This window comes from Chlorocebus sabaeus, chromosome 10 (assembly GCF_047675955.1).
Source record: "Chlorocebus sabaeus isolate Y175 chromosome 10, mChlSab1.0.hap1, whole genome shotgun sequence".
NCBI lineage: Eukaryota > Metazoa > Chordata > Mammalia > Primates > Cercopithecidae > Chlorocebus > Chlorocebus sabaeus.
In genome coordinates this window covers 82,864,776-82,889,993 of record NC_132913.1, presented here as the reverse complement: position 1 = coordinate 82,889,993, position 25,218 = coordinate 82,864,776, and the positions used below count along the sequence as shown (strand labels likewise).

At 39.9% G+C, this 25,218-nt stretch overlaps 1 protein-coding gene across 3 annotated transcripts in view; it reads right to left on the bottom strand.

Moving 5' to 3' along the window:
* SLC39A10 (solute carrier family 39 member 10) overlaps positions 1-25,218 on the bottom strand; it is a 164,468-nt gene that overhangs the window by 97,683 nt on the left and 41,567 nt on the right. The window contains exon 3 of one of the 3 annotated variants that reach the window (XM_073019885.1): positions 5,577-5,726. The exons of the other annotated variants lie outside the window; for them this stretch is intronic. The gene's annotated coding sequence lies outside the window, so the exon portion shown is untranslated. The remainder of the gene's footprint in view (positions 1-5,576; positions 5,727-25,218) is intronic. 3 annotated transcript variants of the gene reach the window in all.

Sequence of the window (25,218 nt, the reverse complement as noted above, 5' to 3'; positions counted from 1 at the left end):
CTTTTGCCGCCAGTAACATTTTAAAACTTCATCAGTTAATTTCAGGAAATGATCAGATAACAAAATGAACACAACTTCTGTTTTCTAAATATTTTAAAATTGCTTTACTGCTAGAACACATTCACTGTGAGAAAAATTACCTATTCATTGGAAAACATTTTTATAGCATTTCTGAAGATCAAGTCTTTGCAGGAATTTAAATGAGACCAAAAATCAAATCATTTTCTCTATAATCCTGCACTGTTGGCATTCATAGAGAAGCTTTAAGTACATCAAATATTCTGGCATACTCACATTATAATTAACGTTTACATTACTCCCTGTTTTAAAAAAAAAAAAAATTAGTGTATGCCAAGTATCAAAGCCATAAGAACAAACAGTAACTATTTTCTTTTCTTTTGTTTTTTTGGCTCAACCTCATCAGATATAAACTTTTAGTGGTGTCCTCAGTGTTCATCCAATTTGATCACTGTGGGATTTTTAGGGTTTTTTTTCTTTCTTTCTTTTAATGCTTCAGGGCTTTTCATGACATAGGCAGGGCTTTGTGTGTTTTATGAGATTAAAATGTCTTAAGGACTTATAAAGACAAATATTAAGCCTCACCTTGATTTAAGGTGCTACTTAACTGCCTTGTGCTTTCACTTCTTCAACACTTATTTACTTCTCAACGTACTGTTATGCCTGTGTTTACCACTGTGGTGAAACTGCTCTCCCAAGAGTCATCATTGAATGAGGGTATGTGAAAGAGTCACAGGAGCCAATTGAAACAGCTCCCAAAAGCCAAATCTGACATAATTTGAGCAACAAAATAAATGGTTTTGGATTATAATCCAAACTATAAAACAAAATCCATGACCCCACACTGATATTAATTAATTAATTAACAATGGCAGAGAACAGACAAATATCTCCTGCAGAAGAATTCCAAATCATTTATGTGGATTTTCCATCTTTAAGGATTAGGAGCAGCCGGGCACTGTGGCTTATGCCTGTAATCCCAGTGCTTTGGGAGGCTGAGGCGGGTGATCAGGAGTTCAAGGCCAGCGTGGGCAACATGGCAAAACCCGTCTGTATAAAAAATCAAAAAGTAGCCGGCTGTGGTGACACTCGCCTGTAATCCCACCTACTCAGGAGGCTGAGAATTGCTGGAACCCAGGAGGTGAAGGTTGCAGTGAGCAGACATTGCGCCACTGGGCTCCAGCCTGGGTGACAAAGCAAAACTCCATCTCAAAAAAATAAAATAAAATAAGAATTCAGAGCATAACTTCCCACTCATTAAATGTGGGCTATCCATAGCGACTTCCTTTGAAAAAGTACAGTCTGGAAATGGGGAAAAAGGGTAACTTTAAAGTGGAAAAACCTGACAAATGCTAACTCAGCCAAAAGATCAAGGTCAATATCAACAGTGATAAATCATGTTGCTAGGAGATACCTCTGATACAATGTGATGAAAATGGCACTTTAACCCTGTGGTCTTCCTCCTCAAAACCCTTAACCCCCGTTTGATCATGAGAAAAACATCAGCGACATTCTACAAAATACCTGACCAGTACCTCCTTAAACTGTCAAAGTCGGTCAGATACAGTGGCTCACGCCTGTAATTCCAACACTTTGGGAGACCAAGGTGGAAGGATCGTTTGAGGCCAGAAGTTCACCACCAGCCTGGGCAACATAGCAAGACTCATCTTTACAAATCTAAAAATTGGCCAAGCGTGGTGGTGTGCGCCTGTAGTCCCAGCTACATAGGAGGCAGAGGCAGGAGGATCACTTGAGTCCAGGAGTCAGAGGTGATAGTAAGCTATGATGGTGCCACTGCACTCCAGCCAGGGCACCAGCATGACCCTGTCTCAAAAACAAAAACAAAGAAAACTGCCAAGGTCATCAAAAAACAAGAAAAATTTGAGAAACTGTCATAAGCAAGAGGAGCCCAGGGACTCATAATGACTAAATGTAAAGTGGTAACTTAAGATAGGATTCTAGGACAGAAAAATGAACTTTGGTAAAAACTAATAAAATCTGAATAAACTACAGTCTTTAGTTAATAAATGTATATCAATATTGGTTCATAATTGTAACAATATACTAACAGAAAATGGTATGTACTAACAGAAAATGTAACATATACTAACAGAAAATGATAATAAGAAGAGAAACTGGATGGGTAGTATATAGAAACTCTCTGTATTATCTTTGCAATGTTTCTGTAAATTTAAAACCATTTTAGGCTGGGCACAGTGGCTCATGCCTATAATCCCAGCACTTTGGGAGGCTGAGGTGGGTGGATCACTTGAGGTTAGGAGTTAGTCTTGAGATCAGCCTGGTCAACATGGTGAAACCCCATCTCTACTAAAAAAAAAAAAAAAAAAAAAAAAATTAGCTGGGCATGGTGGCAGGCACCTGTAGTCCCAGCTACTCAGGAGGCTAAGGCAGGAGAATCGCTTGAACCTGGGAGGTGGAGGCTGCAGTGAGCCCAGATTGCATCATTGCACTCCGGCCTGGGCAACAGAGTGAGACTGCCTCAAAACAAAAACAAACAAATTAAAATAAAAAGCAGTTTAAAGAAATAGCTTATTTATTTTTTTAAAGTTATTTTTGAGGCTGGGTACAATAGCTCATACCTGTTATCCTAGCACTTTGGGTGGCTGAGGCAGGAGGATTGCTCGAGTCCAGGAGTTTGAGATCAGCCTGGACAACATAACAAGGTCCCGTCTCTATTATTTATAAAAAATTAGAAAATAAAATAAATAAAATTATTGCTGACCCCTTACTTGGCAAATTTTACTGACTTTTCACAGTCCTTTTCCTGTACTATACTGAGAACAATCTCCTTATGGGAGCTCTCTTCCTTTAGCATCTTTGATAATATCTTCTTTAGGATCTCTTCCTTCCTAACACCTTTTCTAGTCTCCAATACTGGATTATTCTTCTTCCCATCTCTTAAGTGGTATTTCCTAAGTTTCTAACTTTGACTAACTTGTCTTATCACTTCATATTATCTCACATGGGGAAAGAAATCTCATCAACTCCAACAGCTTCAACTATGGCCTTTATGTTTGCACATTCCGAGATTCTAAGCCCAATCTTTTTTAAAGGTCAAATCGTAGTTCCAACTACCTGGTGGACATTTCTACCTACACAGACCTTCAGGAATGTTAAACTCAATATGTGCAAAGAAGAAACCCTTATTTAAAACCCGAATCCTCTGGCTCCTGTTGTGCCTCAATCATGATTAAGAATGAGCATTATAACTTCTCTATTCATCCAACAGGAACCATAGATATACCCATTACTGTTTTCTTGACCACCATTATTCTCTGATCTCATACAAATATTGTTTGACTGTATTTCTACCTGCTCCCTTTACTGTCACTGTAAAGGGAGTCAGCAATGGTCTGCCACAGTTAAGGTGAATGAGAATTGTTCCAGTGGCATGTGGCAATCAGCAAGCTGTAACCTCTTGGAAAATGTTGAGAGAATACTCTCAGATCTCAGGGACAGAGGCCTCACACTGCAATGCTCCTGGGCTACCAAATTTTCTTCAAAATTACTTGCATAATTACTAATAATAATTACTAATCCATCATTCAAAACAGTGTTGGCTGACTGTGGAACCTGGAAGTGAGCCCCAGTAAAGCTGAGTGAACCCCTACAGTCCTGGTAAGAGACAAATACATGAGATGTTTTGTGTTCCCTGGGAAAGAACCAAAATACCTCTCTCGGGGCAAAGACCACCATTGCTTCTGGTAGGCAGACCAGAGACTCAAGTTGATCCCCCAACTAACTGCCTCTGTCCACTTTCTATGCACAGCTTATGGAGAAAGCTATCCCCTATAATTTGGCAGCCCAGGAGCATTGCAGTGTGAGGCCTCTGTCCCTGAGAACTGAAAATCTTCTCTCAACATTTTCCAAGAGGTTACAGCTTGCTGATCGCCACATGCCACTGGAACAATTCTCTTATGGAGAAAGCTATCCCCTAAAATTTGGCAGCCCAGGAGCATTGCAGTGTGAGGCCTCTGTCCCTGAGAACTGAAAATCTTCTCTCAACATTTTCCAAGAGGTTACAGCTTGCTGATCGCCACATGCCACTGGAACAATTCTCATTCACCTTAACTGTGGCAGACCACTGCTGACTCATCAAGCCATTAGCAACTCCCTCCCGTTTTTCTTTGTTAATAATATCCTGCTTTTACTGAGACTAGAGGAAATTATGTATATAGGGGAGGACAAAACCAAGCCCCAAATGGTAAATCTTTGATTAGTCTAAACCAAATGGTTCTCAAATTTCTGGTTTCAGGGCCCTTTTATACTCTTCAAAAATATATTTTTAAATTTTTTATGGAGATGGGATTTCGCCATGTTGCCTAGGCTGGTCTTGAACTCCTGGGCTCAAACGATCTTCCCACCTTGGCCTCCCAAAGTGCTGGGATTATTTAAAACTATTGAGGACTACAAAGTGTGTTTGTTTATGTGAGTCACATCTATCAATAATTACCATTTTAGAAACTAAAAATAAAAAAATTTAAAAATACTATTTCATGTAAAAATAAACCTATTACATATGACACAACAATATTTTACAGAAAAATAACAAGTTTTTAAAGTAAGAAAAAAAAATGTCAAGAAGCCTGGCCTAATAGAAGACATGGATTCTCATATCTGCTTCTGCATTAGTCTGTTGTCTTTGCTGAAATGTATATTGAGTCTCATACAAATATGTGGTTGAAAGAGAAAGAAATATTTTAATAGCTATCTCAGATAAGTTTGAATATTCTTCTTTAATACTACATTAAAACTCAAAAAAGTGGTAGTTTGTTGAAGGTTAATTACAAAGTGAAATCAGAAAACCTATGAGTGAAATTTTGTACTCTGTTCCCCTTAGATCTTTTGGCCTAGTACGCATTTTGAATGGATCTAACCTACCTGTGATTTTGTATCATGCATTGATCATACTGGTTCACTGAGTTATGCATATCTTTCAAATAAATTTCATCATACCATGTAAAAAAAATCACTTTTGTTAATATCAACACCAATCTCAGACAAATCCTTTTATCATTTGCAACAAATACTGCCTTTTGTTTTCCTTGAAATGACAAGCTCACTTTTTTCATTTTCAAGAAAATGTCTGCAAAATATCCAAATCTAAATAACCATATTTTCTTTGCCAGCCTTTCAAGTTAAAAAAAAAAAAAAAAAAAAGGTAGGGGAGGTTCCACAAAAAAAGCAATCATTTCAGCTCACAATTCAATTACTTAAGGGATACTGTGACTTGAGATAACTAAAGCACTTCAGCATGTGCCAGGAAAGCAAGCAAACAATGAAAACATGAAACTTCATATGGTGCCTGTGAAGAAGACTACTTCTAGTATGTGCCACTTTGATTTGTGCTAAACTACTGGCAGTGCTATCCACTATTGCTGCTTCTGCACCATCAACGCAGTGAAAAAGGCAAATAATATCTTAGCATTATTAGGGGAAATGATTTTAACCTTGTGAACTCCCTGAAATGATCTCAGGGCTCCCAGGTTCCATGGACCACTGCTGAGTTAAGCCAATTGATATTCCATTTTACTTACCAGTTAGTTCTGGAATAGATATATGACACAAGTCTGGCCATAACTCAGAGGGGCCTCCAGGAAAGGTTCTTCTTTTAACAAGATACGTGGAAGTGAAAACAAATTTCTCTTTTCTGCCTTTGGCATCTATATGGGAAGCCTAGAAATAACCTGCCCAAGAGAACAAACAACACACTGCAACACACTGAATTTGGGAAAGTGGAAAAATGAAAAACATCTGGGCAAATTGATGTCAGTGTTCTTTTGTTTTCTTTTTTGTTTTTGTTTTTTGAAGACAGAGTCTTGCTCTGTTGCCCAGGCTGGAGTAGCAGTGGTGCAGTCTCGGCTCACTGCAACTTTTACCTCCCAGGTTCAAGCAATCCTTCTGCCTTAGCCTCCCAAGTAGCTAGGATTACAGGCACCCACCATCATGCCTGGCCAATTTTTGTATTTTTAGTAGAGACAGCATTGCACCATGTTGGTCTGGCTGGTCTTGAACTCCTGACCTCAAGTGATCCACCCACCTTAGCCTCCCAAAGTTCTGGTATTACAGACATGAGCCACTGCACCTGGCCTGATGTCAGTGTTGAACCACTGAATTATTCAACACGGAAACTGTCCTAACACTAGAATTTTTATTATGTGAGATAAAAATGTTCCTTATCAAGTGATTTTAGAAGAATGTTTTGTTCCTTACAGTTGAAAGCATCTTTACTCATACATATTCTTATATTTCTGTTAATACATCAATATTTAAAAGACCCAAAATCCTGATCACCAGAGTTTGATACATTCTAAACGCCCTGAAATAAGCAAGCAAAATAAAATTATTATAAGTCATTTAACAAGGCACGGTAGCTGGAAGGAGGCACATCAAGTTGAACAACTAAAACAGGTGGCATATATGAAGGTAAATCAAATAAAAGAGAAAAAAATTAAATTTTAATAAAAACATAATGAGAACTCTTAAGGGGATGAGAATATAACACTAAAAATTCAAGGACTATAAAGCATTATTCCTCTGTTATATAGTAATCAGGATCAGAAAGTAACCAGGTGTTTAGGAGCAAAACCCTTGGCATATATCCAGTGTCAGGAAATGAAATCAGATTATGTAGATCAATAGAAAAGTATTCATTATTCTGTGTTAACACAACCAGTGTTCTACCACCAAAGTTGGGGGTGTGGTCTTTATAAGTAAGACATATTTGTGTTTGTAAATTTTCAGGTTACAGCAGAGTTCTTTTCAAAATAAAATTGCTCTATCTTTTGAAACCTGCATGTGAGTTTAAAGATTTTGAATCTGAATTTCTTCTTTAACCTTTTTATACCACACTGTTGATAGGGACAGGAGGCAGAGAAATTCTAGGCAGAAAAGGGCAGGGTCCCTGGCGAAACCCCATCCTCAAGTCAAAAAGCCTGAGACTGTGACCCAAAGTGAGAACTGATATCTCTGTTTTCCTACCCATGGCCTCACCCCACCCCACCCTGTGTCTCTAAAGACTGCAGAAGCAGCTAAACATCAAGAGGAGAAAAAGCAGCTGAATGTTGGAGAGAAGCAGTTTGACTTCAGAGGGACAGCTTGACAGCGGGACTTCAGAGTAGAGTCCAGCCAAAGATGGCCGGACTTCAGGGGAAGAACACTTTCCTGCTCTATCCCCTTTCCAGCTCCTCTTCCCGCTGAGAGGCACTTCCATTGGCAATAAAATCCCCCACATTTACTATCCTTCAATTCGTTCCTGTGACCCGATTTTTCCTGGACACCAGACAAGAGCTCGGCATACAGCATGCCTGCTGTCACACTTGACCCTCTGCCCTCACTGGCAGAGAGCAACTATCTCATGCAAAAAGGCAGAGGGCCCACTGAGCCTGTCCGCAGATGGCAAAAGCTAAAAGAGCCTCACTGTACCACTCTTCTGGGGCCTTAGGGGTCACGGGTATTCCCTCTTAGACGCTGCCTCGGTCCCACATGGAGTTTTGCTCCAGCTGGTGCTGAAAACACTAGCCTCACCTCCTACACCCGCTCACCTGCGTGCTCCCTGCTGCGGGGGCTTGAGCGCAATGCAACAGGTTTGAGTGAGTGGAGCTTGCTGCTACCACTGAAATGGCTGACTAGTTCTAGTGCCCACACTCTAGTTCCTGCCCATGAAGGGGTCAGAGAAAATTTCCCATTTCACTGTGAGATTCAGAAGACAAAATGATTACATCAGAGAAATACAAGAGAAAAAACTGGTCTTGTTGATAGAAAAAATTATTTTTTTAGTTCTCTTATCCATTTCCCCTCTGTGTGACAAGCACACAGAAAAGCAGAAATGGTTCACAGCAAATTGTGCCTTGCAAGATCCAAGTTCCTATCTCTACAAGGAGAATCTAGTCCACGGTATAAAGGATGGTTTTAGGAAAATAACAATCTCTATTAATCAACTTTCAGCTCCTCCAATGTATAATAATTCTAAAACTGAATGACAAAGATGTTTTGAACTCAAACATTAAATATCATTGAATTGCATATTTTAATTTAAAGGAGCTCTGAAATGAGTAGAAATTGCCACATCAGAATTGATTATTTTAGAGGTTTCAAAATAAATAAGTGCTATCTTTTCATCACCAGATGAAGAAACCAAATTCATGGGTAGAAATGGGTCTAGACTCTAAGAGAAATGGATGAAACCATGAATCTTAATTCACATCAGTAGATCAGGTACTACAATTGTTTAAAAAGAAGTAGAGTGAGGCATGGTGGCTTATGCCTGTAATCCCAGCACTTTGGGAGGCCAAGGCTGGTGGATCACCTGAGGTCAGGAGTTTGAGGAGTTTGAAACTAGCCTGGTCAACATAGTGAAACCCTGTCTCTACTAAAATACAAAAATTAGTCAGGCGTGGTGGCACGCACCTGTAGTCCCAGCTACTCAGGAGGTTGAGGCAAGAGAATCGCTTGAACCTGGGAGGTGGAGGTTGCAGTGAACCGAGATGGCACCACTGCACTCCAGCCTGGGCAATAGAAGGAGACTCCATCTCAAAAAAAGGGAAGTAGAATGAGAGCTGGTGACCTTTGTATTTGACATTACCACTCAAATTTAACTTCACAGAAAAAGCTTTGATAAGAATAACAAAACAGGCTGGGCATAATGGCGGGTGTGGTGGATCATGCTTATAATCCCAGAACTTTGGGAGGCCAGGGTGGGAGGATCACTTGAGTCCAAGAGTTTGAGATCAGCCTGGGCAACTTAGTGAGATCCCATCTTTACATTTTTTTTTTTTTTAAATTGGCCAGGCATTGTGGCATACACCTGTAGCCCCAGCTACTCGGGAGGCTGAGGTGGGAGATTGCTTGAGCCCAGGAGGCTGAGGCAGCAGTGAGCCATCATCATGCTACTGCACTCCAGCCTGGATGACAGAGCAAGATCCTGTCTCAGTAAATAAATACATAAAATAAAATAAAATAAAATCCTTGAACAGAGAGCCTCAGCAATAAATATTATGTTACCCAAAGAGTTACAGTCGTGGTAAGATGAAGCAGCTATAGCAATTGTGCTATAAAGATAATAAGTGACAGTACATATAGTAGTTGTGCATTTACTGAAATTTTTCACCCTATGTCATAAATATAATCTAGTTGCTTTGTCCTTTATAATGATCAGCATATCCATAAAAGTTTGCATTGCTTTCTACCTTAGAACGGAATAAAACTGATCTTGTGCAAATACCAGTACTTTTCCCACATCTCTGTTGCAAATGAACACAGATGTTATATACTGGTCAATATTCTTGATCACAAATTGAGATTGCTTTTAAGGATATTTTTTGGAAACACTTTAAAGACCCAGCAAGGATTAATATATTTTCATTCAATAGCATGTTTTTTGTTTTGTTTTTTTTTTTAACTATTTTGAAGCACTAACAGAAAAAAATGATAGGTTATCAATAACTCTACGTTATGGTTAAATGAATTGTTACAATTTCGTTGAATAATTTGATCTTTCTTTTTCTTTTTTTTTTTTTTTTTGAGATGGAGTCTCACTCTGTTGCCCAGGCTGGAGTGCAGTGGCCAGATCTCAACTCACTGCAAGCTCCGCCTGCCGGGTTTACGCCATTCTCCTGCCTCGGCCTCCCCAGTAGCTGGGACTACAGGCGCCCGCCACCTCGCCCGGCTGGTTTTTTTTTTTGTATTTTTTAGTAGAGACGGGGTTTCACCGTGTTAGCCAGGAAGGTCTCGATCTCCTGACCTCGTGATCCGCCTGTCTTGGCCTCCCAAAGTGCTGGGATTACAGGCTTGAGCCACCGCGCCCGGCCTCTTTTTTTTTTAAGTACAAGTTATTTAAACTTTGAAGTAATACTGTATTTTGAGGGTGTTATAAAAATTAGCTGTATATATTCTATTTTTATTTTTATATTTGTAACTCTCTAGCTCTATGTCATAAAGCTGAATATATATATATATATATATATATTTAAAACAGAGTCTCACTCTGTCGCCCAGGCTGGAGTGCAGTGGCGTGATCTCAGCTCATTGCGACTTCCACCTCCCAGGTTCGATCGATTCTTCTGCTCAGCCTCCTGAGTAGCTGGGATTACAGGTGCCTGCCACCACGCCTGGCTAATTTCTGTATTTTTAGTAAAGACAGGATTTTACCATGTTGGCCAGGCTGGTCTCAAACTCCTGATCTCAAGTGATCCGCCTGCCTCGGCCTCCCAAAGTGCTGGGATTACAGGCATGAGCCACCGCAACAGGCCAAATGCTGATATATTTTTTAAATAACTGTACAGCTTGGGGCCAAAATATGTTTGGTGTTTTAATTAGAGATTCAATTTTTTAATAGGATATTTGACTTGACATTTTAAACACAGGTGTCAAGCGAAATAACCAGTTCAATTCTTCCAGTAGTAGTGTGAAAATAATTTCTTCCTCAAATTCTTCCTTTTGGTTAGGTGCCTTTGGTGTTATGATACGTAATGGTTTTCGTCCATGGTTCCCGGTTCATAACTACCATTGCCCTTGTTGCAGTCTTTTGTTACGCTGTTGGGTGTGTTAGGCCTCTCTGGCAGGCCTCTGACCTTCTCTTGCCCTCCTTCTACTCCAGTGTTTCCCTGACTTTCTGATCAATGGTCTTAAGACCCTTCTCTGAAAGGTTCCCACCCTACGGGCAAAGGAATGCTGATGTCCTGAAACTTCCCTAAAAAACCAAGAGGACAGGATTCAGAGAGCTTCCGAATAGCGGAATATTTGGAGGTTCTTGGAGGGTAGTGTGCCCAGGGAGGGCATGGAAGCCCTGCGTCCATTCCCCCATCCTTCACCTACACATCTCTTCATCTGTATCCTTTATAATAAACCAACAAACATGCTTCACTGAGTTCTGTGAGACAATCCAGTAAATTAATCGAACCCTACGAGGGGTTGTGGGAACCCCAACTTGAATGCATTGAGTCAGAAACCGAGGAGTTTGTCTCAGTTTATTAAACTTGTCTCAGTTTATTAAAAAAAAAAACAAAACCCAAACCGTACACACACACACACACACACACACACACACACACACACAAAATGGGTTTCTGTATACAGTACCACAGGGAAAAATTAATTTTAAGTTAGCCTTGGCAGGGCACAGTGGCTCATGCCTGTAATCCCAGCACTTTGGGAGGCCAAAGTGGGCAGGTCATTTGAACCTAGGACTTTGAGACCAACTTAGGCAACATGGTGAGATCCCCCATCTCTATAAAAAAATCAAAAAGATTAGCCAGGCATGGTGGCACGCACCTGTGGTCCCAGCTACTAGAGAGATTGAAGCAGGATTGCTTGATCCCAGGAATTCAAGACTGCAGTGAGCTACAATCACCACTTTACTTTAGACTGGATGACAAGAGCAAGATTGTCTTAAAAGAAAGTTATTGATAGCCTTATTAACCATCAGAAAAGAAATTTTGCTGAGTCATTTGTACAATGTAAGAGCAAAGCAATTGCTGTGACATATACTGAGATAAAAGAATCACCTCCAGAATGTGGCTATGGCTCCAGAGCTGTGGTTGTATTCAGACAATATTGAGTTTGTGTTCATTGGTGCTACTGCAGTAATCCAAGCAAAATATGCTGGCGTAGAAGCAGTGTCTAGGAGAGGAGACAGACTTGAGATATATTTTGGAGGTAGAACTGACAGGACTTGGCTATAAACTGTTTAAGATGTGGGGGGAGGGGGGGTTGAAGGTCAAGGATAACTCTTTTTTTTTTGAGAGGAATCTCACTCTGTCATCCAGGCTAGAGTGCAGTGGTGTGATAGCTCACTGTAACCTCTGCCTCTCAGGTTCAAGCGATTCTCCTGCCTCAGCCTCCTGAGTAGCTGGGACTACAGGCACCCGCCACCACGCCCGGCTACTTTTTTTTAGTAGAGACGGGGTTTCACCGTGTTAACCAGGATGGTCTCGATCTCTTGACCTTGTGATCTGCTCACCTCGGCCTCCCAAAGTGCTGGGATTACAGGAGTAAGCCACTGTGCCTGGCAAGCATAACTCTTGAGTTTCTGACATGAACAACTATGTGGATGGAGGTATCTTTTACCAAAAAGGAGAAAATTGGAGGAGGGGCAGATATGGAAGTGGCGATCAGGAATGAAGACTTAATAATTGAGATATTTCAAGTTTGAGATATTAATACACAAGAGACATCAGTGGAGATGCCAAGTAGGTAATGGACTATGCAGGTCAAGCTCTGAAGAGAAGTTTGAGTCAGATAACACATTTTGGAATTGTCAGCATTTTAGATTACATTTGAAATTATAGGACTGGATAGCATTGCCTAAGAATAATGGGTTAGAATGTAAAGAAGATTCAAGATCTCTGCCTGGAAAATGAGAGGAACTGGTCCACCCTATCTCTTCCAGGCTAACTTCTCATATTTTCAGGTACCTGCTTAATTTTTATTTTTGTTGAAAGAAATTTTCTGAGCACCTTCCCATTCATCCTCATCCTTTTTCTTCAAAGTGCTTATCACATTTGCAATTACTTGTGATTATTTGTTTTATATTTGTCTTTCCACTAGAATGTACGCTTCATGAGGACAAAGGGTTTTGTTTCCATCTGTATCCTAGTGCCTAGCACAGTGCCAGGCATATAACATATGCTAAATATGTATTCAGTAATGAATTAAAGTGGATGTGGATGTTGGTTGATGTTAAGATGAGCCTGCTAAGGTGATAAAGCAATTTAACAATCATTAATATATGTAAAAATTTAAGATGTTAGCCAGATGTTAAAAGTTCATTTATCTTAAATTTTCCTAAGGGAAAAGTAAATTAAGAAGCAAAAGATTCAAGCATTTTAGTTTACTGTTTCACTCTCCATGGAGCAACTGTGATATATGAATGTTTTTGGGGAATTTTATATGTTCAAAGTACAGACAATTCATCAACCCTACAAGTGTTATCTCATAAGCTCCCAGGGTAGAGGGAACACTAAATCTTTCTCACAGTTTTCTTGTAGATGATGAATAGTCCATAAATGTTTACTGTTTCAATGTATGCTTTAATTATAACATTAAAGTAGTTACTTACATGTTTTGATTGTAGCATTAGTAAAGACGGTAGAAAAGACATTGATTTTGCTGATCTAATGTAAAGCCGTTATCTTTGTAAATTGTTCCTTATACCAGAGGTCCATATTTCTAAAAAGCATTTTAATGTCTCTTTAAAGAGAGATCTCTTCCCCAAAGGACTTAATAAATTGTCCACACAGTAGACACTCCTGGAAGCATGAGATAGCCATCCTTTCCCGTCTTTGGAATTTTTCCTCCATTTCAGTGCGTTTTGGCTGCCCCTCAGTATTTAGAGATTCTCAATGCAGCTCCTGGCCATTCAGTATACTATGCATATCTTCCTTCCCTCAGATTTACCTGACTTGTTTCCAATTCCTTCCTAGTCTCACTTTGTATTATATAAGAAAATGTCTGACTATGGGTTAATAAAAAAAAATTAAGAAACATATATGGCATATTAGAACTGGCAGATCCTTAGAAGTTGCTCATCCTCATACAGTTGCTCCATGGAGAGTGAAAGAGAAGTCGCTCATCCTCATTTTTCAGCTACTCAGGTCTTCTGGGTTATGTTAATTTGGATAAGATAATTGCCTTTAGGGAGTGTTGCTAATGGTGGGAAGCTGGTGTGACTCGAATCACATCACCAGCCCTCTTGTATACGGAATGGCATAAATTTGGCACAATTTAAATGGGCATCTTCATAGCTTATTACATTTTAAAATGGAAGAATGGATAATTATTGAAGTTATAGCTATTTTGCTTTAATCACTGAGGTAGATGTGAGTCATTGGGCTGGGGATGGGGGTGTCATTTTGTTTTGTTTCAGTGTAGATTTCTAGAACTACTGTTTCAAAATGTTTTGAAAAATGGCTCAGGACTAAACTCTCTAGAGTCATTATAGCAAATTAGAACTTGCATATCTCTGCTTCAAAACTCCAGATCTAGGTAATAGTGAACTCTTCATTTAATTCAGAAAAGTAATATTTTAAAATACAATTTTAAGGCAAATCTTTGAGCTGTTGAGAATTTACTAATGCATCATCATGAATATATTTTCCCCCAGAAATACAGATTAATGCTTTGAGATAAAAACAGCCAAGGGATATGGGAAGACATTTATGTGCAAGGAGAGAAACTGTATCTCCAGGCTATAACTATTTATCAATTTTCCTGGCAATAAAACTTGCCAGCCAGTTTGTGAGCCTGGGATACAGCTGAGTAACTCTATATAGAAAAATCATGTCTTTTGGGGAAATTTGCTCAGGAAAATTACTACCCATTGATATTATTTTACCTGACATTCTTTTTACCCTCATCTCTACCTAGCACAAATACTTTCCAGCTGACTCTAACTATAGCCTATCCTCTGCAATAGAAATGCCTGAGGTCTTCCCTAAAATCTAGATAGGTGATTTGGTTTTTAAAAGGAAACTCTTCTACTTTCATTTCCACATAATTATGTAAGTCTTGTTTTTTGTTTTTTGTTTTTAAGATAATAGATAGATTAGTAACGCATATCTTACAACCCTGAAAAAAAGTACTCGTGTTATTTCTCCATTATATGTCTAATTAAAATTTTGTTACTGTCATCTCAAGTCTACAGGAACAGAGCCATCAAGAGAAAAAGAGGAATCTGAAAGGAGCCCTAGTATACAGTCAGACCATCGAGACAGAATTGAATTCATTGCTGTCAGGGTCTGACTATCTGAATCTGAGCAAGACCTTATCACAAGGGGAATCTGACACATTTTAGGGTTTCTGGTCATAAGACTGCTATTTGTAGGGGAATAATAAAGTGCATAAAACAGAAGAAGATCTCAGATACTTGTAATCTCCTCAAGACTAAGAGTGCAAGGGAAGGCCTCATTTAGAGGAGGCCTGAAGCTTTGAAGAGATTGTGATTCCTCATCTATTTTTCAAATAAAATCAGTACCCAGTTTTAAACTAGAAAATGTACATTTATACTTAAATTAATAACTTCTCTTTGCTGATAAAAATTTGGCCGGCCAGGTACAGTGGCTCACTGCTATAATCCCAGCACTTTGGGAGGCCGAGGAGGGCAGATCATTTAAGCCCAGGAGCTCGAAACCAGCATGGGCAATGTGGTGAAACTCTGTCTCTACAGGAAATACAAAAATTAGCCAGGTATGGCACAGGCAACTGGAGTCCCAGCTATTCAGGAGGCTAACATGGGAGAAATGCTTGATCCCTGGAGATTGTGCCACTGCTCTCCTGCCCGGGTAACAGCACGAGACTCTGTTCTCAAAAAAAAAAAAAAAGTGGTTAGGTTTATCATCACTGAGCTTTCCTCCATTTTTGGTATCACTGCCTTGCTGGTGTCGCTGAGCAATCCAGAATGAACAAAGATCTTATCTTAAACAGTCATTTTCCTGGCTCATCTTCCATAGCAATTCCTTGCACACAATTAGGTATTTAATGAATGGACTGAGGGTGGGGACATATAATGGTGAAAATGGACTCCTTATATAACTGGCTAATTAAAATAAGTTGTCAGGCTGGGCGCGGTGGCTCATGCCTGTAATTTCAGCACTTTGGGAGGCCGAGGCGGGCAGATCACCTGAGGTCGGGAGTTTGAGATCAGCCTGACCAACATGGAGAAACCCTGTCTCTACTAAAAATACAAAAAATTAGCCAGGCATGGTGGTGCATGCCTGTAATGCCAGCTACTCAGGAGGCTACTCGGGTGGTGAGCCAAGATCGTGCCATTGCACTCCAGTCTGGGCAACAAGAGCAAAACTCCATCTCAAAAAAACAAAAAGTTGTCAACAGAGTTTTAAATCTTTTTTTTTTTTTTTTTTTTTTTTTTTTTTTTTGAGACAGAGTATCCCTCTGTCGCACAGACTGGAGTGCAATGGTACATTTTCAGCTCACTGCAACCTCCACCTCCCGAGTTCAAGCGATTCTCGTGCCTCAGCTTCCCAAGTAGCTGGGATTACAGGCACCCCATCACCATGCCTGGGTAATTTTTGTATTTTTAGTAGAGATGGGCTTTCACCATGTAGTCCAGGCTGGTCTTGAATTCCTGACGTCAGGTGATCGATCCACCCGCCTTGGTCTTTCAAAGTGCTGGGATGACAGGCGTGAGTCACAGCGCCCAGCCCCTTTTTGAAGTTTACTGAATTTTTTTCATTTGTTTTTTTGAGACGGAGTCTCGCTCTTTTTGCCCAGGCTGGAGTGAAGTAGTGCAATCTCAGCTCACTGCAACCTCCGCCTTCTGGGTTCAAGTGATTCTCCTGCCTCAGGCTCCTGAGTAGCCGGGATTACAGGTGCCCGCCATCCACCACACCCTGCTAATATTTGTACTTTTGGTAGAGATGGGGTTTCGCTATGCTGGCCAGGCTGGTCTCGAACTCTTGACCTCAGGTGATCCGCCCGCCTCCGCTTCCCAAAGTGCTGGGTTTACAGAAGTGAACTACCGCGCCCTGCTTGAAGTTTACTAACTTTTGAATAAAATGTTCCCGCTCCCTGCTTCTGAGTGGACAATCACCATCTTGTATCTTTAATACCTGGAAACAACAGGCCTTCTTTTATTAATTTTTTTCTTCTTTATTTTTAAAGTTATTTTTTATTTTTTAGTGATTTTTTTTTGTCTTATTTTTAGGCTTTTTTTTTTTTTTTTCTTATTTGAGATGGAGTTTTGCTCTTGTTGCCCAGGCTGGAGTGCAATGGTACGATCTCAGCTCACGGCAACCTCCATCTCCCAGGTTCATGTGATTCCCCTGCCTCAGCCTCCCGAGTAGCTGCGATTACAGGTGCCCGCCAACACACCCAGTTAAGTTTTTGTATTTTTAGTAGAGCTGGGATTTCTCCATGTTGGTCAGGCTAGTCTCAAACTCCTGACCTTAGGTGATCCGCCTGCCTCGGCCTCCCAAAGTGTTGGAATTATAGGTGTGAACCACCGCACCCGGAAAGGCCTTCTTTATATACAAATACAGCTGACGGGATCACAAGATTTTGACTGGTAAATGATCTTTCTCTTATTTTATTCCTGAGTACAAATTTTTAGGAAATGACCAAGTCTTTAACTTTTGAATCATTAATCTAATTTTTCCCAATCTATATATCTAAGAGGGTGTGTGTGTGTAGTTTTTTGTTTAGTTGATTGTATTGTCATTTTTTTACCAAATGACCAAAAACCTCCTTACTTAGATGGAATATTTTTGTGATGTTACAAGCATATTCACAGTATTTTCAGGTTTTCAATTTCAAAGGGTTAAAAAGCAAGTTGCTGAGAAAAAAGAATACACATAAAAGTGTATAATATGGTAAATTCATTTTGCTCTATTTAAAATTCAAAAATAAGCAAGTTTACGAAACAAAAAGTGTTTTCTTTTCTGAGACAAATTTCTGTTTTAGTGCTGAAGCATCCAATTAATGGATTGCTTCAAACTTCAGCTATGAACTCAAGGTAAAAATCTCCTTAAGACTGTAAATGTGTAGTACCAGTTATTTGTTTCATAGTAAGTATTTAGTTTACTGTGACATCTTATTTAAGAAACATACTGAACCCTGGCTGGGCACAGTGGCTTACGACTATAATCCCAGCACTTTGGGAAGCCGAGGCCGGTGGATCACGAGGTCAGGAGATCAAGACCATCCTGGCTAACATGGTGAAACCCCGTCTCTACTAAAAATACAAAAAATTAGCCGGGCGTGGTGGTGGGCTCCTGTAGTCCCAGCTACCCAGGAGGCTGAGGCAGGAGAATCATTTGAACCAGGAGGCAGAGGTTGCAATGAGCCGAGATAGTGTTACTGCACTCTAGTCTGGGCAACAGAGCAAGACTCCATCTCAAAAAAAAAAAAAAAAGAAAAAAGAAACATACTGAACCCGAAAAGTGTGCTCTTCTAGTACAAGAATGTATCATTAACAATTTATTTACAATAAATTATATAACACTGGGTAAGGATGGGTAGTAGGGGACAAGGAAATTCTGTGTTCTTATAAAAACGTACAGGGTCACTAATGCAATTCTAAATGGATCTTAAAACAGAAATATTAATATTTAAGTATTACTACTTACACTTAGGAAGGAAACTCCTATTATCGAGAAAACAACATACATAAGACCAATAATGTCATGAAAATACATGCCCTTTGGTAATTTGGCAGGATAACCTTGAATACAATGGATCTTTTTATTAAACGGATCTAAAATTTTACTTTGAAGGGACATGATTCATTTACATACAAGCTTTCACACTCACTTTCCTCATACCCCTTTCAATCATACTCTCTAGGCTTGGCTGACTTAGCCTGGATAATCATTGCTTGGTGACATTATCTCTGTGGCATCTCTAGCTGTTGTCCTTCTTTCTGTCTATTCTTCAAGCCCAGAAATGAATGATGTTCAAACTTGGTTCTTTTTTTTTTTTTTTTTTTTTGAGACAGAGTCTCACTGTATTGCCCAGGCTGGAGTGCAGTGGCACCATCTGGGCTCACTGCAACCTCTGCCTCTGAGGTTCAAGCAACTGTCCGTCTCAGCCTCCTGAGTAGCTAGGATTACAGGTGCCCGCCAGCACGCCTGGCTAATTCTTTTGTAATTTTAGTAGAGACAGGGTTTCACCATCTTGGCCAGGCTGGTCTTTAATTCCTGACCTTGTGATCCGCCTGCCTCAGCCTCCCAAAGTGCTGGAATTACAGGCGTGAGCTACAGTGCCCAGCCCTCAAACTTGGTTTTAATTCACAAGTCACTATCACATTCACCACTATTTCTCCTTCAAACATTTGAGCTCTCTTTAAACTCCCTGACCTTAAAAAATTACCTTGACTTATGCCTGGAAGGTATGGCTGACTAGCAACAGTGTTGGTATTGTCATCTAACTGCTGTTAATCTTTGGCCTCAAATAGAAAATACTCACTTCAGAAGACCTACTTAACCCAAAAACACTTCCCGGAATGTTGAAATCTTTGAACTTAAAAGTGTAAATTCTAAATCACTCATTTTCTTTCTTCATCTTCTCTCTCTTTTATTTATTTTATTTTTTAGAGACAGGGTCTCACTCCTGTTGCCCAGGCTAGAGTGCAGTGGCATGATCATGGCTCACCGCAGCCTTGACCTCCGGGGCTCAAGCCATTCCCCCATCTCAGCCTCCCAAATAGCTGGGACTACAGGCACTCACCACCATGCCCAACTATTTTTTGTGTTTTTTGTAGAGACACGGTTTCCCCATGTTGGCCAGGCTGGTCTCAAACTCCTGGGCTCAAGCAATCCACCCACCTCGGCTTCCCAAAATGCTGGGATTATAGGCATAAGCCACGGCACCCAGCCCTAAATCACTTGTTTTCTTAAAAAAGTACAACAATAGGCACAATAGCAAGACATGATGTGATATAATGAAAAAGATACAGACTTAGAATCAGACAGATTTAAGTCTAAATCCCAGCACAACTGTTTACCATCTGGGCCTCGGTTTGTTTTTGTTTTTGTTTTTAATCTGCAAAATATGCCTTACTTTACAAGGTGTTTATGAAGAGTTAACAGGGAAAATTTTTATGAAGCACCTAACATATTTCCTATGTGTGGTATGTTGATCACTGTATTTATTATGATCATAGGTAACTTCTCTATAAAAACACAAAGAATTAATTTCAGAATGCTTACTTCATGCTATAATTACTACAAATTTATTCTGATTAGTTTGCACATCTCTGAATTGGTAAAAATTCTTCCAGTGAAATGATCTGTTCCAACAGTGCTGGCTCTGGACCTTTCCTCCCTAATTCTATCTTCTGCCACTGCCAGCTCTTTCTGAGAATCAGATCAAATGATACAGGGATGCTTCAAAGTATTTGCAGGAAAATGACAACCTATCCTACGGGTAGCTTCTAAGTCACCACAGTTGACGTCTACAAAGATAAAAACAGTCCTTATCCCTATGCTGAATTCAGTACCAAGAAAGCAAACTCCATCAAACACTTCCTTCAAAGAAATCAAAGAACTCACAATCAGTATGGCATTACATTTCCAATTCTAAATATGCACTTAAGGACATTCAGCTGATTTTTCAACATGTACTTTTGTGTTAGCCTTCTTTCCAAATATTTTGTTATTAAACATCTAGAAATACACAGTATATCTACATGTACTACATAAACAACCTAAATAATGTATATTCAAATTTTGCCTGTCTCAACAATTAATATAATTCACTATGATTCCAAAAAGCACCATCATTGACCATCCTGCTGTCTCATACACTACTGGCAGTCAGACAGCAGACAGTCGAAAGGAAATGAGTAAACTCAATGAATAAATCATATCTTAGATAAATTTGAGATAAATTAAAACTATAGAAAATTTATGTTCTATTTGAAAAATATTTGATCCAGACTCTTGAACCCTCTACTTATTTTTGGAGCAAGGGTTCTCTGTCCCCTGCATTGATCTCTGAGATATCAGAGTCAGGCAGAGATATGAGAGGAAATGGATGAGCGATCCAAGAAGTGGGAACTATGGCAAGAGATAGGTTTTCAAGAATGTAGGTTTTACAAGAGCTGAGCTGCTAGTTGCCCAGTATCTGAAATGGAGCAACACTCAGTGAACTTTGATTGGATACATTCCTTTCTTCTGTTTTGTTCACTCCATATCTTTGACATCTAAAATAACAACTCCCGTATATTGTTTATAAATAGTTATTCGATTAATGAATGGCTCTTGAAGGGGCGCTGATAGTGTAGATGACTTAGAGTGGGCATTTTATGGTAGTATTTGTGGTAGGCTTTTCCTGGGGATCAGGAACTTCAATCCTTTACCTACAGAGTGCTTGCTAAATAGAGGATTTCCTATGTAGTTCTCCAGACTTTAAAGATTCACAAGCAGAAGATTTCACAAGGTCTAGACAACTTGAACTACCAAATGTAACTCTAATATTTAACTTTCACCTCAGGAAGTTTTGCCCTATATTTCATGCATACCAGTTTATAATGTAATCCCCTCTCTTTCTCTGAACTCTGGGGAAGTATTTCTACTGTGCCTTCATTTATTTATTGTCAATGGAGTCACCATTGGTTCTTCTTTTCTCCAGGCTAACTCAAATATACTTTTATACCTCAGCTATATTTTTCTAACCCTTTAATGATCTTGGTTGCTCTTTGAATGTTCTCCAGTATTTTAATGTCTAAAGTCCTGGAAGCAGGCTGGGCACGGTGGCTCATGCCTGTAATCCCAGCACTTTGGGAAGCCAAGGCGGGTGGATCACTTGAGGTCAGGAGTTTGAGACCAGCCTGGCTAACATGGTGAAATCCTGTCTCTACCAAAAATACAAAATTAGCTGGGCATGGTGGTGGGTGCCTGTAATCCCAGCTACTTGGGAGGCTGAGGTAAGATAATCGCTTGAGCCTGGGAGGCAGAGGTTTCAATGAGTCAAGATAGTGCCACTGCACTCCAGTCTGGGTGATGGAGCAAGGCTCTGTGTCGAGATAAATAAATAAATAGTAAAGTCCTGGAGACTCTGTCTCTAAATAAATAAATAAATAAATAAATAAATAAAGTCCTGGAGTCCTGGAGGCCACACTTGGACACAGTATGCTGGGACTGGCAGGTGGAGGCAAACGCTAAATTATTATTCTAAGACCACCTCCTACTTCCTATTCCATCTTACTCAGACTCGTGTCAGATTTAGTTTAGTTTTTTTTTTTTTTTCATTACATGCTCCATTTGTAAGTTCATCCTTTCTCACCATTGCTGAGGCAGTTATCTTTTATATTGGGAATTCGTAGATCTAGTTTGTCATTCTATAGCTTCTGCATTTGCAATTTCCTTCCTTGAGTACATTCCTCGTGTGCATTAGCATTACATTTTCTCTTTATTTCTAAACACATCATAGCTAGGCACATCACACCTCAGCCCTGTGTTAGGCAAATGCAAGCATTCCAAATATAGTATTGATATCTGAAATTGAAAACCACACTCATTCTTTTTATCAATATCTTTCCATCCCCAAACTTGTTTCTTCTGCTAACTCCTCAGTCTGGATTCTCAGCAGCACCACCTGCACAAGCTAGAGAGGTCGATCAATTTTATTATACTCTCTTTTACTACCATAGCTAATTGGTTCCCAAGTCCTGCTGAGTTTAATTCTGACATGTCCTGTTGAGTTCGCTCTTGAAGATGGCCCTTCCCCTTTATTTCACTCTACTACCTAAGTTCAGGTCTTCAGCATCCCTGGATTGGTCTACTCATATTAGAAGCCTTTGCTTTCTCTCATTCAATACATTATTCTTTACTTTCTCTCTTTTTCTTTTTCTTTTTTTTTTCTTTCTTTTTTTTTTTTTTTTTTGAGACAGAGTCTCGCTCTCTTGCCCAGGCTGGAGTGCAATGGTGCAATCTTGGCTCACTGCAACCTCCGCCTCCCGGTTTCAAGCGATTCTGCCTCAGCCTCCTGAGTAGTTGGGATTACAGGCACCTGCCATCGTGCCCGGCTAATTTTTGTATTTTTAGAAGAGATAGAGTTTCACCATGTTGACCAGGCTGGTCTTGAACTCCTGACCTCAAGCGATCCTCCCATCTCAGACTCCCAAAGTGCTGTGATTACAGGTGTGAGCCACCGCACCTGAGCTCTTTCTTTTCTCTTAACACATATATTATCATGCCATTTTTTTACCTTAAAAAAAAATTCACACTGTCTCTATTGCTTAATATGCATTCAGGACGCTGACATCACCTGCCATTTCAGACATATCTCTTGCTGTCATTCTTTGCAAACCAAATTCTACACCAGGATGGTAAATGTGTTTATTTTTATTAATTGAAAGTTGCTGCGTAAAACAATATATTGTAAGGAAAAGTGCCATGACAAATTGGCCGTGCCTACCATGAAGCGGAGGTAATGACAACACCTTTGTAAAATACTTGCTATCCTTCTAGCTACACAGATTGAATATTTAAATTTCCCCAACACTTCATTTGCTTTGGTACTCTATAACTTACTTTTCTAGAACTGATCTCATAGATTTGAATCTTGCTTTTCTTTCTCAATACCCTCAGTTAGCTCTTTCTCTTTTCTTTTTCCTTTTTGTTTTTTTATCTTTTTTGGTGAGACGGAGTCTCATTCAGATGCCCAGGCTGAAGTGCAATGGTATGATCTCAGCTCACTGCAACCTCCACCTCCCAGGCTCAAGGAATTCTCCTGCTTCAGCCTCCTGAGTAGCTGGGATTTACAGGCATGTGCCACCATGCCCTGCTAATTTTTGTATTTTTAGTAGAGATACGGTTTCACCATGTTGGCCAGACTGTTCTCAAACTCCTGACCTCATGATCTGCCCACCTCCACCTCCCAAAGTGCTGGGATTACAGGCATGAGCCACTACGCCTGGCTCAGTTAACTTTAAAAAATAATTTTAAAAAAGATATTTGGACAGCAAATGGGCATGCAAAAAAATTTTTTTTGATCCATGCCTTATATCATATACCAAATATATATGAAAGATCAGATACTTGAAAGTAAAAAGGTGAGCTGGGCACAGTGGCTCACGGCTGTAATCCCAGCACTTTGGGAGGCTGAGGCAGGCGGATCACGAGGTCAGGAGATCGAGACCATCCTGGCTAACACGGTGAAACCCCGTCTCTACTAAAAAATACAAAAACTTAGCCGAGTGTGGTGGCGGGTGCCTGTAGTCCCAGCTACTCGGGAGGCTGAGGCCGGAGAATGGTGTGAACCTAGGAGGCGGAGCTTGCAGTGAGCCGAGATCGCGCCACTGCACTCCAGCCTGGGAGACAGAGTGAGACTCCGTCTCAAAAAAAAAAAAAAAAAGGAAAAAGGTGGAGCTGTAAATGTCCTATAATGTACTATCGAAGAATTCATTTATAGTCTTGGAGTAAAAAAGGACTTTGTAACTATGTCTCAAAATCTTGAAATCATAATGTAAAATATTGGTAAGTTTAACTATCAAAAGCAAAACTTCGTATAAGACAAAACTAATAGGCAAACAACTAACAACACAACAACAAAACAGGTAGTTTACAGAAAGAAAACATCAATGGCTCTTTAACAAAAGATGTTCAACTTCACTCATAACAAGATAAATCCAGGCGGGGCATGGTGGCTCACACCTGTAACCCCAGTACTTTGGGAGGCCGAGGTGGGCCGATCATGAGGTCAAGAGATCATCCTGGCCAACACGGTGAAACCCTGTCTCTACTAAAAATACAAAAATTAGCCAGGCGTGGTGGGGCACGCCTGTAGTCCCAGCTACTCAGGAGGCTGAGGCAGAAGAATCACTTGAACCGGGGAGGTAGAGGTTGCAGTGAGCCAAGATTGCATCATTGCACTCCAGCCTGGTGACAGAGTGAGACTCTGTCTCAAAAATAAAATAAAATAAAATAAAAAATAAATCCAAGTTAAAATATTAAAATATCAGTTTAAAATTTACTAGATCCAGCTGGGCACGGTGGCTCACGCCTGTAATCCTAACACTTTGGGAGGTCAACGCAGGCAGATTACATGAGGCCAAGAGTTCAAGGCCAGCCTGGCCAACACGGTGAAAACCCGTCTCTACTGAAAATAGAAAAATCAGCCGGGCTGGTGGCATGTGCCTGTAATCCCAGTTACTCGGGAGGCTGAGGCAGGAGAATCACTTGAACCCAGGCGGTAGAGTTTGCAGTGAGCTGAGACTGTGCCACCGCACTCCAGCCTGGGCGACAGAGCGAGACTCTGTCTCAAAAAATAAAATAAAATAAAATCTGAAACCCCCTCCCAAAAGATTGATCATACGCTATTGGAGAACCTGTAGGAAAAAAGAGATGCATATTTCTAGTGGTATCTTAATATGATATGATACTTATGGAAGGTAATTTAGGAATATCTGTCAAAATTACAAATGCATATACTCATAATTCAGCAATTTCTCTTCTGGAAAATTATTGTGGCATTGCTTGCAATAGCAAAATATTGGAAGCACAAGTAATTATAAGGAATATATACCAGTTAATACATCCATATAGTAAAATAATATTCAGCAATTTTTATTAGAAAATATGTGGAAGTTCTCTAATAAAATGAAAAGAAACACAGAATAAATTGTAAAGGGGGTAAAGCATGGTTCAGAGGTGAGAATACAGTGCTCATATGCATTTGCTTGAACATGTTTAAGGAGACTGAAAGGATACACAAGAAACTAGT